This window comes from Nyctibius grandis, chromosome 10 (assembly GCF_013368605.1).
Source record: "Nyctibius grandis isolate bNycGra1 chromosome 10, bNycGra1.pri, whole genome shotgun sequence".
Classification (NCBI taxonomy): Eukaryota; Metazoa; Chordata; class Aves; order Nyctibiiformes; family Nyctibiidae; genus Nyctibius; species Nyctibius grandis.
In genome coordinates, this window is record NC_090667.1 from 14964155 (window position 1) to 14982137 (window position 17983).

The 17983-nt window shown below is 40.6% G+C and overlaps 1 protein-coding gene across 14 annotated transcripts in view; it reads left to right on the forward strand.

Annotated features, from left to right (window-relative positions):
• The window catches only part of ZDHHC15 (zinc finger DHHC-type palmitoyltransferase 15), a 214467-nt gene that overhangs the window by 19639 nt on the left and 176845 nt on the right, over positions 1-17983 (forward strand). For 9 of the 14 annotated variants that reach the window (XR_011048913.1, XR_011048912.1, XM_068409695.1 and 6 more), the window contains exons 2-5: positions 10905-10989; positions 14774-14815; positions 15406-15513; positions 16500-16611. The gene's annotated coding sequence lies outside the window, so the exon portion shown is untranslated. Of the gene's footprint in view, positions 1-10904; positions 10990-12375; positions 12420-13672; positions 13737-14773; positions 14816-15405; positions 15514-16499; positions 16612-17983 lie in introns of those variants that run through there. The other 5 variants (XM_068409705.1, XM_068409706.1, XM_068409701.1 and 2 more) reach the window with 4 other exon arrangements.

Sequence of the window (17983 nt, forward strand, 5' to 3'; positions counted from 1 at the left end):
GTTTCAGGAATACAAATACTAATTGGCTTAGCCACCCCTACTCAAGGTGATGGCTGTTACTCATTTTCTGCTCCAAATACATCCAGGCTTCAGCTGAAGTGTAGACAAAGTCTTCTTTGCAGTAGAGAACTTTTAGGGTTTTTGTGTTGTTTTTACAGACCCACCAAACTATGGGGTCTTATGCCTGTTTCATTTAGGTCTAGCCTATGCTGTAGTTTTTCTGTTTCTTCAAGGGGGTTTGAATTTTGTTTAAATAAATCCCGAAATGTCTAGTTTTTCATTCATGAATTAGAAATGTCCAGCATGTGTTACAGTGGCTTAAGGGAATTTGCTTTTCTTGAGCTGCTGAGACTGTGTGCATTTTTCATTAGCTTTTTTCTTTTTTCCTAGTTTTCCTTTTCTTGGTCTCTACTAATCAAACCCAAACTTAATACTTGAATCAAATTCTAAACTCTGATGTTCAAAGTAGATTTGTGATTGGGCTGAAATAACTCATTCTGGCCATGCTGAACCCACCTAATCTACTTGCAAGTTGTATTCTTGCCCTTTGTAGTGCAACATTTCTGTCACCCAAGCAAGAAAAATAGATCTTCACATGCTTGGCCGATTCACGTAAGCCACTGTTCAGTGAATAGGCCCTTTGGTGTGTCATTTTTTTTCTGCTTGTTTGATAAACTTGAGACATAGTTACTTTGAAGATTGGGCATTATCTACCTGCTCTGGGAACAGTTCCATGAAAACTGAGATTGGATCGCTGGGCTGCTGACAAGCTAATTCTGGACATTATTGCAAGCCTCAAGGTCAGTGTGCCTTTCAACAGCAGAATAGAATTTCTGGTGCATTCATCTCTCATTTTAAATAGGTCTCTCTAAACCTGGGCTGTGCTTTCCTAGTGGTATGAGAATTCAAGATTATATACATTGTAGAGGATTTTAAAGATAGATATTGAGATAGGAAAGGAAGATGGCCTTCAAACTCTGGAGAGGTTATTAAGGAACAGCAGGAGTCTTCACCCTAATGAACCTCCATCCAACATCTTGGCTGAAAAAAACACCTTACTGTGTAATAGTAACTGACAGGAAAAGAACTGGTGAACACGTGTTTTCTGGGAGACAAATAGAAGGAGCTTCTTGAGTGATTTTTGTTGTTGTTATTTACAGGCAGTACTGCGATAAGCCCATTTATTGGCAGTGTCAGTGGGGAGGTGAAAGAGTTGAAAGGACAGGGATGCTGAGCTCAGTTTCTCCAGAGCAACCAGAGGGTGTTGATCTGAGGCTGAAGGGACCAGTGTGAGTCATGGGTCCTTCTCTTCTTGGACTGCTCGGGGAAGCATTGGCCCCCAGAATTCACTCCTGGCAGTCGTGTGCAGTTAGGGGACTGTACTGCTGTCAGAAAGGACTATTGGGTGGCTTCTGCTGTACTGTCAAAACATGGTTAGCTCTTTTGTCCCCATCTTTCTTAGAAGCCCCCTTTAAGTACTGAAAGGCCGCAATAAGGTCCCCTCAGAGCCTTCTCTTCTCCAGGCTGTCTTCATAGGAGAGGTGTTCCATCCCTCTGATCATTTCTGTGGCCTTCCTCTGAACCCACTCCAACAGCTCCATGTTGTTCCTGTGCTGGGGGCTCCAGAGCTGGATGCAGCACTGCAGGTGGGGTCTCACGAGAGCAGAGTAGAGGGGCAGAATCACCTCCCTCGACCTGCTGGTCACACTTCTTTTGATGCAGCCCAGGATACAGTTGGCTTTCTGGGCTGCAAGCGCCTGTTGCTGGCTCACGTCCAGCTTTTCATCCACCAGTACCCGCAAGTCCTCCTCAGGGCCGCTCTCAATCCCTTCATCCCCCAGCCTGTATTGGTGCTGGGAGTTGCCCTGACCCAGGTGCAGGACCTTGCACTTTTTGGTACTGAGTTTCTGCAAAGAAGTTGAAATAGATGTTGGACTTGCTAGCGCTTTCAAATCTGTAATGAGGCCACCTTCTTATGGAGTGTCAGGAGGAGCTGGGCCGGCACCCCCTACCCTATGAGATCAGTGTCCCTCCACAGGTGTTGGGTGTGCCGGAACAGAGGATCCACCCCTTTCTTGGGAAGTCAGCCAGGAGGCCTCCTGCTTTCACACCACAATCTCCTGTGTATCTCAGACCAACTAACAAACTCCAGGGTGTAAATACATTCACAGCTACTTGGAACCAAACAGAATTGTGAATAAAAAGACCAGCAGTTATAAACACTTCAGTTTTCAAGCAATAGGGTAACAAACATAAACACGGTAACACGGAAAGTGGGAGATTAGAAGTATAGAGTCCCCAGTGCATTCATTTCCAGGCAATGGAGAAACAGCGTGTTAGGAGAGAGAGAGAGGACGTGTCCTGCAAACTGAGAGATACGTGTTCTGATACACGTGTGCATGAATGTGTGCAAATTGTTATCTCTCTCTGTGCTTTGGTTTCTTCAGGAAATAGGGAAAAATTGTAGTCAGATAAAATATGCCATGTCAATTATTTTTCTTTCTTATGAAAGATCCTTCCTCTTTATCCACACCCTGCAATGTGTGCCATGTTTTGCATGCTGTTTCTGAACCCTCTGACTTGCTGACCTTCTTTGGGCAAATAAAGGTCTGATGTAACTTCCCACGAGTCCCATCAGATACAACTTCCTTTTGATCCCATCAAAGCTGTTTTATGATGACTGAAGGGACTGCTGCAGAGCTCCCAAAGTTCAGTTTCTTGTCTGACCACTGTAGACCACTGTAGACCCTGACTGTCTGGAAAATCAAAACTGCCTCTGGAGAGAATATCTTTGACTGTTGGAAAGTAGCAGAGAATGGCAGCTATATTTAAACTTTAATAAAGGTCTTTTGAGCAGTATTAGGTGTTTATGGAATGACTCTAACAGTACATAGCATTAAAGTACATGTCAACATGATTACTACTACGTTCAAGCAAGGGGGAAGATACCACAATTTTTAATGAAGTGCTTATGGCTTTGTTGATTGCAGGAGCGTCCAGCTCCCTGTGCTATGGGAGTGCAGAGTTCCTGAAGAGGTGGTGTTTAGCTTGGGTCTGCATGTTCAGGCTGATCTCGCTGAGTCTGAGATTATTGGCTGCTGAAATCCTGCCTTCGATCTTGCAAGATTTGAGTAGAAGATGGCAGAAATCTTGCAGGAGTAACTTTCTCCTTCACGGATGGTCCCGTCAGCTTGGGATGAGATTTGTTAAAATAAGACTCTGGTTTGGCCGTGCTAGAATCAGATCTCTGTGTCTTCTGAATCAAGTTCTGGATAAATTAAAAACAAAGAAGCATGATACTTAGTTTTGAGGATTTAAATCCAGACTGTTCATCCCCTGGTTTTCAAGAGGTTCAGATCTGAGGGTCGGATTTCAGGAAATTTTCGTTTAGGGAGTGACTGTTTAAAGAGTTGCAAGAGCCCTAGAAACCAGAGTTCTTTGTTCATAAGCCATGCACAGTGCAGACAACAGCAATAGCAGCAATCCGTTTCCCCATGAATTGCAAACAAGCTTAACCCTGAGTTGGAAACACCGTACTCTGGAGAGGTGAAAGGAAATTCAGTATCTGAGCTAAGTGTGTTCTGACTTCCTTGGAAGAAAGACTGCCAACTGTGCAAAGTTATGATGATGATGTGACGAGGACCCATCATCCACCAAGGCTTCCATGAGCTAATGACGTTCATGGAGGACTGCAAAAGGAGCAGTCCCACAGGGTGGGGAGCATGGAGGTACGCAGTAGGCCTTTGTTATTCTTATCCCCACTATACTTGGCTGCCTCCGAGAGCTTCAAGGTAAAACTTTTGATGTCTCTTTTACAATGATCTGTTTCTCTACATATTTTGAAATATCTGGTTCCAATGGTACTAAAAATTTGCTGTGACTGAGAACTTTTCCAATGCAAAGTACTTGTTAAAATATAACACGTGTCCAGACCAGACTTGAATAAAAATTGTACTATTCTTCAAATCATATTGAAAGTTTGGCAATTTTCTTGAGCTTACAATGTAACTTTCCATTGAAGTCTGATTATAGACTTGAAAGTAAAACATCTTTCCTGTTTTATAAAGAATAATAGTGACCTTTACCAAGTCCAGTCTCTATTTTTGAAGTCAGATATTCAGGGATGTGTTGCTATTGTGTTTTTTTTTTTCTTATTTCTTTTCAACAAGTGATTCTAAAAACCAGTGTCATCTTTTCCAACCTGTTTTCTGAGCCATGCCATTTCTGTTTGTCAGCCCAGGCTTCATCACAGTCTGATAAATGTTCCTGCTGGACTATTTATGTTACCTTTCTATGTGCCGCATTTTTGTCTCCTTGGCGTGGGTCTTGTCTTTCTGTTCTTAGAGTGTGCTATTTGTTTCTTACGGTATGCTAATTTTTTCACACACAGTGTTTATTCATTGCGCTCTCACATATTTTCACACACAGTGTTTTAAACTCAGAATCTAACTTATTTAATTTGTCGAGGACATTATTCTCATTCTGTCATTCGTGGAATATAGGTGCGTTCCTGAAAAGTATTAAATGTCTGTCTAGAGCAGCTCTGCTAACTTCAGCTTCTTGCAGGACTGGGCCTACAGTTTATTGCTGATAACGCAGATATATTGCTTGTTGAGCCGCTACATGTAGGAGATACTTTGCAGAAAAACTGCTTGCTTTGATTCTGTGGATCTCCACAAAATTCTTTCTGTTGAAGTTTAGTTTATTATTTTATTGTTTTCTACTACAAGTGAGATATACACTGTGCAACTGTGTCCAATCAGCACAAGAGCTCAAAGCCTTTAGTACAAAATATTTTCTATGAGTGCTTAATACACCAGATAAATTCAATCAAAAGCAGCTATTTAAATCTTTCTGTAGCAAATACCAGACAGATTTTTCAAGCAAGGCTTGTGTATGTGCTTTATTTATTTCTTTTATTCATGTTTTCTTTGTCCATCTTTCTCTGCCTTAAATATGAGAGGCCAGAAATTGTACTTCTGTTGATGCCATAGACTTTTCTTTTTGGATCCATATGTTCCTAATGGCTCTTGGGAAATTAATCAGAAGCAAAATCCTTGATCATAGTTATAGGAATTCGATAATTAAGGACTCGTTCTTTCTGACATAATATGGCTAGACAGGTAGTTTTTCATTCGGTAACCTTGGATTCAGATCTTGAATCCATTATACTGGTCAATAAAATACTTTCTTGTAATGCCATAAGGTTTTGTCATTATTGAAAGGGGAAAAAAATAGATGGAAAAAAACAGGTGAGGAGGATAGAAAAGGAAGGCTGTGATATTTTCTTCTTAAAGAATGCATAAATGCTGGTGTGAGTCTTATCCAACGTGACGTATGTAAAATATTAGAGACATTCCTTCTCTATCAAAGTTCATTTTTTGCTCTTATAAGTAGTCTATATTTGGTTTTGAAATCCTCTCTCCTGAAGGTAGCTAAGACTTGGAACTACTCAGTCTCAGGAATCTCTGTAGAGCTCATTTTTACAAAGAAATCTGCAGTCTGATTTTCAAAACAAAGGGTGTCAGATCAATAGTAAAATCGTGGAACAATGTGAGGTTTAGTCATCATTTCTCTTTTCTCATATCTTTGTATACATGTGGGCTATTTTGTAAAAATGAACTAACACCTTTAGAGATTGGTGCCTTCCCTTTAGTTATGGGCTGTTATGATTTATTATATTGCGGTGGTGCTGAGAGACCAGGATTCCCATACGCTGGGCACTGGGCAGGCAGAGGATGAAGTTAGTTTCTTCAGTGAGGACTTAGTATTTGTTTGCTTCAGCTCTCCCTGAGGAGGAGGTGGCTTTGCTGCTCAAGTTCCCCAAAGGCGTACAGGTTTGTATTGTCACTGTCCTTAAAGCAGTCTGGTCTCCTCGTATTCTTCACTTGCCAGTAACCTAGCAAGTTAATCTAACTAAATGGGGTAGCCTACAAACATGTTGAGAGTGACTTCTGAGGGCATGTGAATGAATATGGGGGGTGTTTGTGTGCATTAATCCTAAAAAATCATGCTGAGAGAAATGGTGTGATAGACTATGTTCTCTTGTGTCCTTCCAATGGGTGTACTTATATCTGATTTTTATTTGAGCAGGTGAATGACTCCATAGCCCATTAGCAAGCATTTGACCTACTGTGTTCCCCATTTCCCTTTCCAGCTTTGACACTCCGCATAATTTATGTAGCAATTACACTTCAGTTGTAACTCAATTCCCAGTTTTGTTCCTTTTACAGAAATTAGTACTGAAAGGCAGCGTAGTGATGGAGGGCTTGGAATAACCACCAAGCTATTTGTCTATTTAATATACATTTTTCAAAGATAGCATTTTAATGACTGGGAGAACACTATAGGGCTAACTGTACTTCAGAAGTTCAGCACTGGTTTTCAGACTCTTCGAATTTCAGGCTGCACCGTCAACGCTGAGTGATACCACTAAAGAACTGTGAAATGGAGAACTACCCTGTTCCCCCCTCCCTATTCCCCTTGCAAAATAAAAAGCAGGGGAGAAAAACAATGCTAGTCTGACTTATTTATCTTTATCCAGTTCCTCTGTCAGTAAGGGGATGAAGCGAAAAATTCAGAACAAAGTAACTTAAAAAATCAAAGGATTAAAACCCCCTGTATGTGATCCTGATGAATTGGATGATTCAGAAGATGTTAACCAGAGCAACAGCTGTAATGGAAGGAGAGCCTGTAACAAACAGGTTTTCTGATTTATCGGGGTAATCAAGCATAGAAGTGGGCAGGCACTGGGTGGTACAGAATACCAACATTTTTTTTGTACTGCCTGGGAGATATATTTGAACCTCTAGGGGAGAATTGCTCCCTCCCCCTTAATTCCCCTGAAGACTTTTTTTTTTCCTCTTTTCCTGAAAATAAAAGCAGGGAACGAGCATTTCCCTGAATCTCCTTTTAAATCTTCCTAAGTTTAAAATGGTTACTGCTTGTTCATTACTGTTGGTAGAGTAACTACCCGCACAGGAGACTAATCCTGCTTGTTGGGGACTCCATTCCCTAACACAAGGGAGGTAACAAGTGAGAGGAAACTGGCAAATACAAATCTAGAGATGCTGGGCTGCTTAGAGCAATGCAACAAATGCCTTATGCTGTTTTCAGTGTGGTTTAGTTTGGTGGCAACTAATGGTTTTTGGATTGAAGACTTTTAAGAAAAGAACCTGCCCTAAAGTGACTCTTAAACCCATCTCTAATGCAGTTTTCCTTGCCTGCTACTGCAATGTCCCAACCTCTCTTTCATGTGTAAAATCAATGGGAACATGATGCAGACAAAGTTTAACACGACTTAACTGTGCTCATGGTCTTAGAGATAACAATCTATGTTCAGTGTGGTGGGACTGAGGCTTTCATCAAGTTTTGTCCCTTATAATACACACTACATTTTAACATGCTTTGCAAGTTTGCAGGCAGGGAGCATGGCCTGCAGTACAGGCTTTACAGTGATGCTCCCTGAAATCCCTCAAGCGGTGTATTTGCTGAAAAATACCGAGTATTTATCGGTCTGGGAGTTTTCTCATGCAGAGCTGTGTTCTTCTTGAGATCAAATCAAAGAGAAGTCCTGTCTAGCCTTGACTGGGCACTTTGAGCTTATAGTTGTCTGGTTGCATCATCTATTCGTTCCTCTTTATTACTTCTGGGTATTTTCCAAGGTCCTCCCAGCAGCATGAAGTGCTCATCTCGGTTTCTGTTGAGGTGAGCTGAGTCCCATTCACACAGCACCTTGCAAAGCTGCCTCTGTGTGACACCAGCCATAAGTACTTGGTGTATGTAAACTCCAGCCACTTGTGACTGGAAGGAAGAAAGCATTCAATTACATCCCCCCAAACCTGTTGTTTTCATCAGTATCACTATTTTTTTCTCAGTCTTATGATCTTTCTCAGTAGCACTTTTGTCTGTTGTACGTTTGTTAAGAAAATAATTCTTGTTTGCTTGTTGCAAGAAGAAAGAAGTTCACTGCACACATGGGATAATAGTTGTTTGATTTCCTGATGTGGTTCCTGAAGCTAGAGTGTGAAAATGTTGATAGAGCCTCTTGAGATGATTATCACAGTGAAGTAGTCTTTTCTATTGTGTGTGCATACAATTGCCCAGATTTACTTAATTTTTAAAATTATCATTATTATTTTCGTATTATAGGCCCCTTAGAACAGGGTTTTAGTGGTGGTATTCTTTGTTCTTATCGTTATTTTTAACAAGATGCATGGTGTTGTGGTCAATAATTTCTCTGCAAGTGTTTCAAGAAAGCTGTTACCAAGTTGTGAGTTTGCTGGGTGAGTTGAATACAATTTCTCTTCCCTAATTGGATGCAAGTTCAAAAACATTGCCTATTCCTAGCTTTTGACATTTGCTGTTTCTGCTGCCGTGTTTGTTGCAGTTACTAGTGTGAGATTAATTTTTCTGTTAGGGAAGCAGTGCTTGAGGGTCCAGTCACAGGCTGAGAAGCCATTCCATTAGGCTGAATTCAGTATCTACTTCAATGAGAAACCTCTCAAAAATAATATTGGAATAATATCACAGAGCATCCAAATAAGTAAAAGAAAGAAAAAACAAATGAAGAAAACAGTCTGCCTTCTGTGCCTTCAGGTGGAGCAAACCTGGGCTTCAGTAAATATCTTCACTGAGTTTGTGATTTTATAGCTGAGCCACTCCCAACAGAACCACCTGTTTGCCAGCTTTTTACCAGCCCCAAGCTACTCCTTTCTCCCCTCAGCCTCCCTAAAATTTTCCTGCTTTGAGCATCCCCCAAGTCAAAGCCCCTGAAACTGCTGTGGTTGTCTGCCTGGCTACAGCTGCCGTATCCCCTCTTCCCTTCCACGCTGATGTTAGCACCGGCTCTTTCCATCTCATTGGCCATTCTGCTCAACCGAATTCCACCTATTTGTTCACCTTTCACCATAGAAAGCAATTCCCCATCTTCTGGGGCATTGCTCTGGTAGCAATTTAGCAATTAGCTCTGGTAGCAATTTAAGAAAACCTGGACGCCAGCTGGGACTTCCAAGGAAGAAAAATAAGATGTGTCTGAGAGAAAACAGGTGCACCACAGCTCTGGGTTTGGTGAGCTCTAACAATACATCTGATGAAGCAGCAAAAATATTTTGGGTAACCTTAAGAAAAGCTGTCTCCTGCACTACATTATCATTAGTAATGGCACATTCCTGGTTTCAGTAAGTATATCAAGGATGTTTATTTTAAGGAGAAAGGGCACAGTTTATTTTGCACAGAACATGTTTGGGAAGGTTTGTCATGATGTGTCAGTGACAATCCGAAAGACCTGGTGTTGCCCTCTTTACATATCAGTGACTCTCTTGGCTCCCATCAGTTTGCATTCTCGGTATTGAACATGTCTCCCCCAGTGAAATGTTGATAATATTTTTAACAAAAAGAGCCTTCATATAATTGATATCTGCAAGAAACTGAGCTCCAAAAGCATGTTTTAACCTGTGTATTTTGTAAACACAACATGAAAAATTCACAGAGAATTTCTGTTACATCCTGAGGCAACTGTGAGTCTTTTCCAAAGTAAAGACTAGGGAGCTATATGGTGTATAAGGAAGAGAAAGTGAACAAAGAGAAGCCAGAGGGGAATGTACAAGTAGAACTTGCAATTAGTAGGTCTTGTGCACCCAGCAAAACCTATTTATTCTGCTGTGGCTACAAGACAGGCTACCTCGTGGAGGCACAGTGTATACTATCAGAAAGTTTTGTGCCGGTTTAGGGACTTCACCTTCCTAAACAGCAGAAGGTACACTGACATGAACTGTTGCTAGCACAGATACATCAATCTTTGGAGTCCCACCAGTGTAACAGTGTCAGCTACAGGATGTACATTTTCCATGCCCTGAGCTGACCTGGGGTGTGCAGAACTTTGGCAAAGCTTTACAGTGTAGACATGGCCTAAGGCAGGTATAATTTGCCAAATGTAGTGTTTAATGAGACAGCCAAATGAGTGTAATACACAGCAAGTTCAGTAAAGCCCCTAAGGGCTGGGGTCCTAGGAATGTGCTGTGATGTAGCAAAATAAGCTAGTGATCCTTTTCATCCACCTCCCTGGCTAGACTGAGCCTGGCTTCTCAGGGGATACCCTAGGGAGAGGCTCACAGCACAGGCAAACCGACAGACCTGCTGTTCTCTGTAGGCGTTCACTGGTGCCTCTCTGCAATGATCAGGCATTGTCCTTCTGTTCTGGTGCACACACAACAGCAGTGTCCTCGATCCATTATGGCCAGGAGGAAGGGCCACGAAACGCTGCTGTACCTGACGTGGTCAGTAGAGTGGTGTAGACCCAATGCAGAGCCAGGCAAAGGGCGTGTGGTATCATGGAAGAGAGCTGCCTGGGCCAGGGGAGGTTGTGTTGGCAGAGGGACGGGACACTAGTGCAGAGGGACCATGTCCAGGAGGGTCCTACAGACAGATGGCTCAGCTGTGAATTTGCTCTCTTGTTACAAGCACCTGGTGTAGGATATTTTATGTGGGATCCCAAAATTTGGACACTGTAATTTGGGGCCACTATGGATTTTTTTTTTTATTAACATGGCTATTCTGAAAAGTGTATTTACTGGTTCGAACATGTTTAATCTCAAGTACTTCAGGTACAGTAGCTGCGTGTTATTGTATTCCCCTAAAATGTTGTGATATCATCATTACAAATTCTGTACCTCTCTGTAGGTTAACCTGCATCTCTGCACAAATGAGTGCATCTTGTCATACAAACACACAATTCAAACATGCCTGTTGCCCTGTAATGCTCATCATTTCTACAATTGGAAATATGAAGAAAAGACTAACAAGTGGATTCCTAAAGGGTTCTGAAGGACAAGAGAGGTTTTAGTGGGCGGGTCTTTTTTTGTCTTTTCTTTTTTAAAGGCGAATCCTTTTATATTTTCTTCTAGAAAAGCTGCTCACCCGTCTTGTGGTTTGTGGATCGGGACCAGAATCCATTGATCTCTACACTGGAGGGAAGGCACTGATCACTGGGTAAGGCTTTCCTGTGTTTAGCACCTGCTGGCAGATGCAGCACCTTTTAAATGTCTCGGAAAATGACACTTGATTGAATTTTTTTTCATTTCTAGATAAAGTTCTTTTTGCCTTTCACACAGCTTTTGTTAGATTGATTTACCCGTAGATTAGAACCATTAGAAACATATGGTTTGAGAGACCTCCTGGACATGCATCAGACCACACCCAGCAGGTTTGTCTGTCTTTTGCTGGCAAAAGTTTAAACTGCAAGGAGAACCTAATGGGAATGCTAAGAGTTGCAGTTCAAAAACTGAGCAAAATATCTTTGAACATAAGAGAAATTAGTTCTGTTTCATCAAGGAGATAAGAAAATAAACATGATCATTCCTTGGCTCTGAAATGCTTTTTATTCAACAAAGTAATCTCTGTTTAGAAAGACATTTAGAGCTCGCCTGCTTGACAGTAGCTTGCTCTCTGACACTTGTCTTTAGATTGTAAGAAATAATAGACTAATGCTGCTTGTTTTGTAGAATTTGGAAATGTGTTGAGAGATGACACTGTGAAACAAACACACGTTTAAGCCAGAAGGAAGCCCTGCAGGATGGTAGCATAGCCCTGCAATAGGCTAAGGTATACACTAAGGTGAGGTGGGGAGGAAGATTGAAGTCTGAAGTGCTTCTTGTTGGCTCCCCCTTCTCCCATTTCTGCTCTGTGAGCACAACCTAAACCAGATCCCCTGCTGATATGGAGGTCGCACAGTTTATTTCTGTCACACTCGTGTGGTCTTGCCAGTAACGGGGGAGCATGAATCAGAAGCTTATTTTAAAACCAAAAATATATGGTGTCACTTTGTATTATGATAGCATCCAAGGACCAGTTAGGATCAGGGCTTCATCTATTACGTGCTGGATCTATTACAAGTTGAACATGTTGTGTTGTTGATCCTCTGAGAAGTTTCAACCCAAGATGCAACAAGCTGTAGGAGGAGAAGAGAGGGTAAAGGAGCTGAAGTGTTGGGTGGTCTGCATAATGCTAGAAAGGAGACAAAAGGCGATATGCTAAAAACTGTCACTTAAAACTATTTAGGCAAGTAACTGAAAGATAAGACTTGGAACAGAGGAAAAGACCTGCTTTGTTTAACTAAACACTAAAGACATCTGAAAGATCTTGAGTTGATGTGGGGCTGGGGTGGGAGGAGGCAGGACAGGCAGGTGAGCAGATTAATGGCATTGTTGCAGCTTGCCTATATGGTGTTTTGGGCTCTTTATTTCCTCAGCTATATATATTTGGTGGGATATTGTTGATATAAACCTGGTCTGGAAAAATAAAATCAACTTATTTGAAAAGGTCGGCTTCATGAGAACTGAACAGGAGAAGGACATTCAAAATCTTCCTCTCTCCTGGAAAGTCCATGGAGTTGGAGGCAGTGTCATGGAAACCTTGGTTAGGTATGTAGTATTCAGGAACTTCATAGATGAGCTTCCAGGAAACCTTTACAGCTTTTGTAATAAAAATAGCATTCCTATATGACTTTGTTTATGGTGGGGCCCCACAGTGAATTGTTTGGGTTTTGTCTGTAAAATTTCTAGCCAGTTGGTCTTGCAAAGAACAAGTGTAAGTTGGAATCTTGCAGCATTTAAACTCTATGAGAAGGAAATGATATTGTAAGAGAAATCATGTTTTGGGCCCAGCAAGTTTGACATTGACTAGTACTGCCAGAGTTTTTAATATTATTGAATTCAATAATCTTTTCCATCAAATTCCAGAATCATCTGGAACATTCCCTCTTACGTGAAATAAAGGCTTGTAAGCTGCCAGGTGATTAACAATGTTTGCTGAGATGTGAGGGTGTCTCAGGAGACTCTGCTTTGTTTTGCTACTGTAATTTCCAGTAAAGTTTTGGTCAAGACTTAAAACTGTCTCAAATGATGTATTTTGTAGCTTTAAGTTAAAATTCAGACCTGCCAAAACGTTCTTGATTGTTAGTTTTTCTGGCTGAAACCACCTAATTTTTCCACTGTGCTTTGTACATCTAGTTATGGATGACCATTTTATCTCTCTGGCTTCAGAAAAGACAAACACTGTATCACTTCCTAAGTGTGAGGGGGAAAAAAACCTACTAAAATATTAGTAAGAATTTTCAAAAGATTACAAATTAATCAGGTATTGTACAAATAAACACTCAAAGTGTAAGCCCTAGTGAAAAAGATTTGCAGCCTAAGAGAGACAAGCCATTGGTTACATTTAAAGGAAAGGGTAGGGGTGGAGAAATTAATGGTTTTGAGGAGGAATCTAAATTGAGAGGGCATTTGGCAGACAAAATGAAAGACTAATCAAGCAAAAAGAGCAGGAAAAACTCAAAATAAAGCAAGGAAGAAGCAAACTTAAGGAGGAAGAAATGGGAAGACCATAAGAAATAAAAGTTGAAACGAAACCAAGGGTACCTGGACCCTGTAAGGGATATCAGAAAGACTGATAGCTAATAGTGTGAATTCGTTCGCAATTTATTGCAGCTGCAGATTATCATTGTGAAGTGACTAACTTTGAAGAATCATTTTAGCTTTGATTTTTTGAAAATGTGAAAAATTAGGCCAATATTTGGATTTTCAAAATCAAGTTAGTAAAATTAGTTAAATGATTGTGTCACTTTTACCTTTTCACAGCTGAAATACAATTAAACAGATTTAAACATTATTTATAGAAACTTGTGAAGAAAGGTGAACGGGCAATAAGAAGGCTGACACGTCTCGCTCTTTCCACACTAGGTAGGTAGAGTTTGGAGATTCCCCATATGAAGCAGATCACATATGCAGGAAACTTTCTAGGATGAAAGGCCTTAGATAGAATGAAACTTTTTATTATTTCTGTATTAGACTTAGGTATTCAAGAGATTAGTTACTATGCAATGCCAGATAACCTCCCAGAACAGTCATGGACAGGAGGCAAAGTGACGTGAAAGTCAGATAAGCTGAGGAAGCACCTCAAATAGATCCTCCTTGAGAAGAGTCAATTTAGTTTTCCAAGTCAGCAAGCTACATAAAGCTCTCAGCAGCCTTCATTACATAACCAGTGCAAGTGATACTGTAGTCTCTTGGGCGTGAGCCAGCGTGGAGAGGTGCAATGTAGTAATCTTGCACTGGCAGGAGTAGGAAGAGATGCACCAACTGACCTAGTAGGTATTTCCCCTACTCATCGAAAAGGAATAGGCATGCACAAGCCACGGGGAGCAATATGCCACTAAATAGCCTTCTCTCTAGTTGTAGTGTCTCACCTTCTATTTTAAGTGTCTCACAGAAGTGCTATAAGGAAAAGCAATATAAAAGAGAAAGAATGTAAATATTATGGTTCAGGGATATCAGCCCCAGCCCAAGTGCAAAAACCTGCCTTTCAGTGAAAGCTTTGAGGGGCTTCTAGTTCAAAGAATTTCAGAGATGTGGAGAGGCAGCTATGTACATTACTTTCTTCTCCTCTATAGGTCACCCCTTATTAATGGCAGATATAAGTTAAAATAAGGTAAAGAATCCCTCCTAAGCAGTTCTGAGAGGACAGAAACACTGGCATGGGAAAGAGCAGCTACAAGGTGGTAAATACTTTTTCAAATGACAGGATAATTTTTCTGCTGAGCCTGGAAGTGTCAATGTTGAAACAGCTTTTGCTTGTGTCTCAGACCTTCTTATGCAATCAGCTATTTCAGTGCGTGATAAAATACTCAGGAAAAAACCCCACAGTTTTAAGGCTTTATTTTAGGAGGGCTTTTTGCTCTTCATGAATGTAGTGATCTTATTGTGGTTTTATCTTTCAGGATTAAAGGACTACTGGCAGATATTTTAGGACTAAAATGCAGGTTAGACTTTGCTTTCTGTTTTGCTTTTTACAGAGTCTGATATGAGTGGGAATAATCTGTGAGCTGGAAAATATATCCACAAGACCACTGGAAACGGCATTTTTTTATTTAAACTCGATCCTACTGTGTTTAGTGTCAGAGCTAAAAAGTCAACCTAGTATGAACAGAAGGTGAAGCAGAAAACTACAATTTGGCTTCCCCAAATCAGCAAATGGCAAAATCAAGTGAGATCTTGAATGTAAAAAGTGAATGCTTAAAATGTTTTGGGCTTAATCACAGTTTTTGTTGTTAAGGACTTACTTTTAAAGCTATGCTGTTTGCTACAATAACATCTTATGTATCTACAGACTAGAAAGCAGCCTGCGTATACTCTAGTCAATTAATTCTTTGCTAAAGCTGCATAAGCATAAGTTCAAAGATTTTGTTACTTTTCTGATTTATTTTTCTCATCTAGCTTTGCATAACCTCTCTGTGTTGACAATATTAAAATGCTTTCTAATTTGTGATTAGTGCATAGTAGCAAGGGGAAGAAAGACTTGGCATGAACAGCTCTTAACAAGCAGGTATGTGTTTCTTTTTTTATATCTCAGCCAGGTCTTTGTTGGAGTGGAGGAGCTGAGATTGGTTAATGCTCAGACAGGCTGTTGAAGTTCCAGTCTGGTTTTCTAATTCAGAAGCACTACTGGATGACATAAATGGTAGGAATAATTGTAAATTCTATGTAAAAAAAAATAAAATGGAAGGGAATCCTTGAGATTGTAAGAAAAGGTCAAAAGTAGTCCTTTAAAAGCTACAACAGCTTCAAAAATTATTATAGTCCCAGTGTGAGTGTTTTGCTTTTATTTCAAGTAAATATTTTTCACACTGATGCACTGTTTAAACTCACCTTGTGATATTTATTTGCCATCTAGTTCAAATCAAGGAAATGAAAAATACTGAAGGGTAATCAGTCAGCTACCTTTGAAAAAATAAAGTAATGACAGACTGGACAAAGCCAGCAAGAAAAGATTAATTCTTTATTTGCAGTTTCAGAATTTTTGTTATTGCTGAGAGGTTTTGAGATTGAAATTTGTAAGAAAACTAAGTAGAGTCTGTACTGCTTTCTGAGTGCTTTAGATACTGCCATTCTTTCCTCTAGTGATTCCTTCTTTCAGCATCTGCCACTTTCTTCTCCCTAAAAAATACACAAAAAATAGTATTTAAAGTCACAAATTTGACAGGCTGACTAGGTCCTATCCTGTGATCATGTTGTGTCATCTGCTGGGTGTCTTCGTCTGCCTGTGCTCTTATTCTTCATTATGCTGCAGATTACCCCCATGCACAATTGGCACCAGAAGCTTTAGATTGAGAGGGATTGTCCAAACAGAACAACATTGCCCTTTTGTTCACCGTGATGCGTGTAAGGAATACGTGACTGGGTTAGTGGCACAGACTGCTGTGTTCATTCACTTCAGCTCCCTTCCGTCCTGATCGACTGTTAAAAGGACAGTCTTTTTCAGAGTTTTCAGACTTTTCAGTCTTTTTCAGTCTTTTCAGAGCCCTTCTCATCTCTGGGAAGCCTTCATGGGGAAAAAAGAAGAGGATGAGGGCAGATAATGGTAATACTGGTTTGGGGAAAATATTGGTCCTATCGTGTTTCTTTTTTTTTCTTCTCTTTTTTTTTTCTATTTTTTCCCCTGTGCAGTTTGAATGGAGAGGAACATAGGAGACTTAATAGGAAATCTGTAGCCAGAGTGCCCTACTACTTCATCACAGACTCAGGAGATGGAGGTGGTTCTCTTCCCTCATCCCTAAAAGTAAGGGTGATCTTAAATTATTTTGCTTCTCAGCTAACCTGTCTCAGAAGGCCACCTCAATATTTGAAAAGTACGGAGTTTATTTGAAAAACATTAAATCTTGCAATGGATTACGTTGGAAGAGGGGATAACTAGGCTGGAGATGGGGGGGGACTCTGAGCAGTATTAACTGATGGAAGGAGAAGATAAGCAGGGAAGGAAAAAACTCCCCTGCCTACTAAAATGCCATGTACCTAGAACTGCTCCTGTGTAAACTTTCAGAGCTATCAAGTACTGGCTTTTATACTGTACTTCAAGTGAGACCAAAGGATGGAAAACTGGTTGTCTGGGTTATTTTGAGGTTTTTATTATGTTCAGGGATTAATTTGGATGACAACAATGGTGTTTTTAGTGCAACAAGTAGAATTAAATAAGCAGTCTGGCAGAAGATCTGAGAAGCAGAAGGTGAAAATAAATAAAGTGGAGCAGCAAAGAATGCAGAAAGAAACAGAAAGTGTTCAAAGGCATGTAAACGCGATGAAGGCTGAAGCCAAATTCATATGCAAACGTCTAAGGTACAAATCCTCTTCCCTCCTTTTTTCCTTCCCCTGACGATGTGCCTGTACAGCCCCTGCCCCCTCTTGCGTTTATTGTCATGACAGAATTTAAGTGATGGAACAGAGGGAAAAAGGAGGCAGATGTGAGTATGTGGGAAGTTGCTTTGCCACTCAGTTGTGGATGGGAAACACATCTTCTTATGTAGTTTGAGGGAGAGGGATTTATTCTTTCAGCATTTTGAGAAAGACTTATGATTCCACCTGGATTTATGCACAATAGAGTTCCTGTCTGTACTCTTTATCTTTCTTTGAGAGCTCTCTGAATAAGTTATTTTCCCCCTGGGATGTATAAAGTATACTCTCACCTACACTGGGATAAGAGACTCTTGAATACAAAGGCCTCTGCTGAAGGTCTTTTGCAAGCATTGTCCGTTCCCATCAAATTTCACCTGGAGCTCATCTGTTGGGCCTTACTCAGGTTGGGTCATGTGGTAGGGCATTATAAACTCCAAATGGTATAGCTGTATGCTATGATATCGTTATAGGAAGTTCACACCAAGGCCCTGAACTAGTAAGCCATTCAAGCTTTTTAATTGTAATGATTTTTTAAGTCATCTCACTGAAGTCAGTGGTACAGTGTCTGAGCTTAAAGCTGAAATCATGTTGAAGTGCTTTGCTGGCTTAAAGCCCAAGCTGGCTTTCAGTGTATTACAGGCAGCCTTTCCTGGGATGATGGTGAATTAGAATTGTGCTAAAGTATTTCTAGCAAGATGAAAAATCACCTCACATCTAAAGGTTTTATTGCTTTTTCCGCTTTCTATGAACTCAAAAATGAG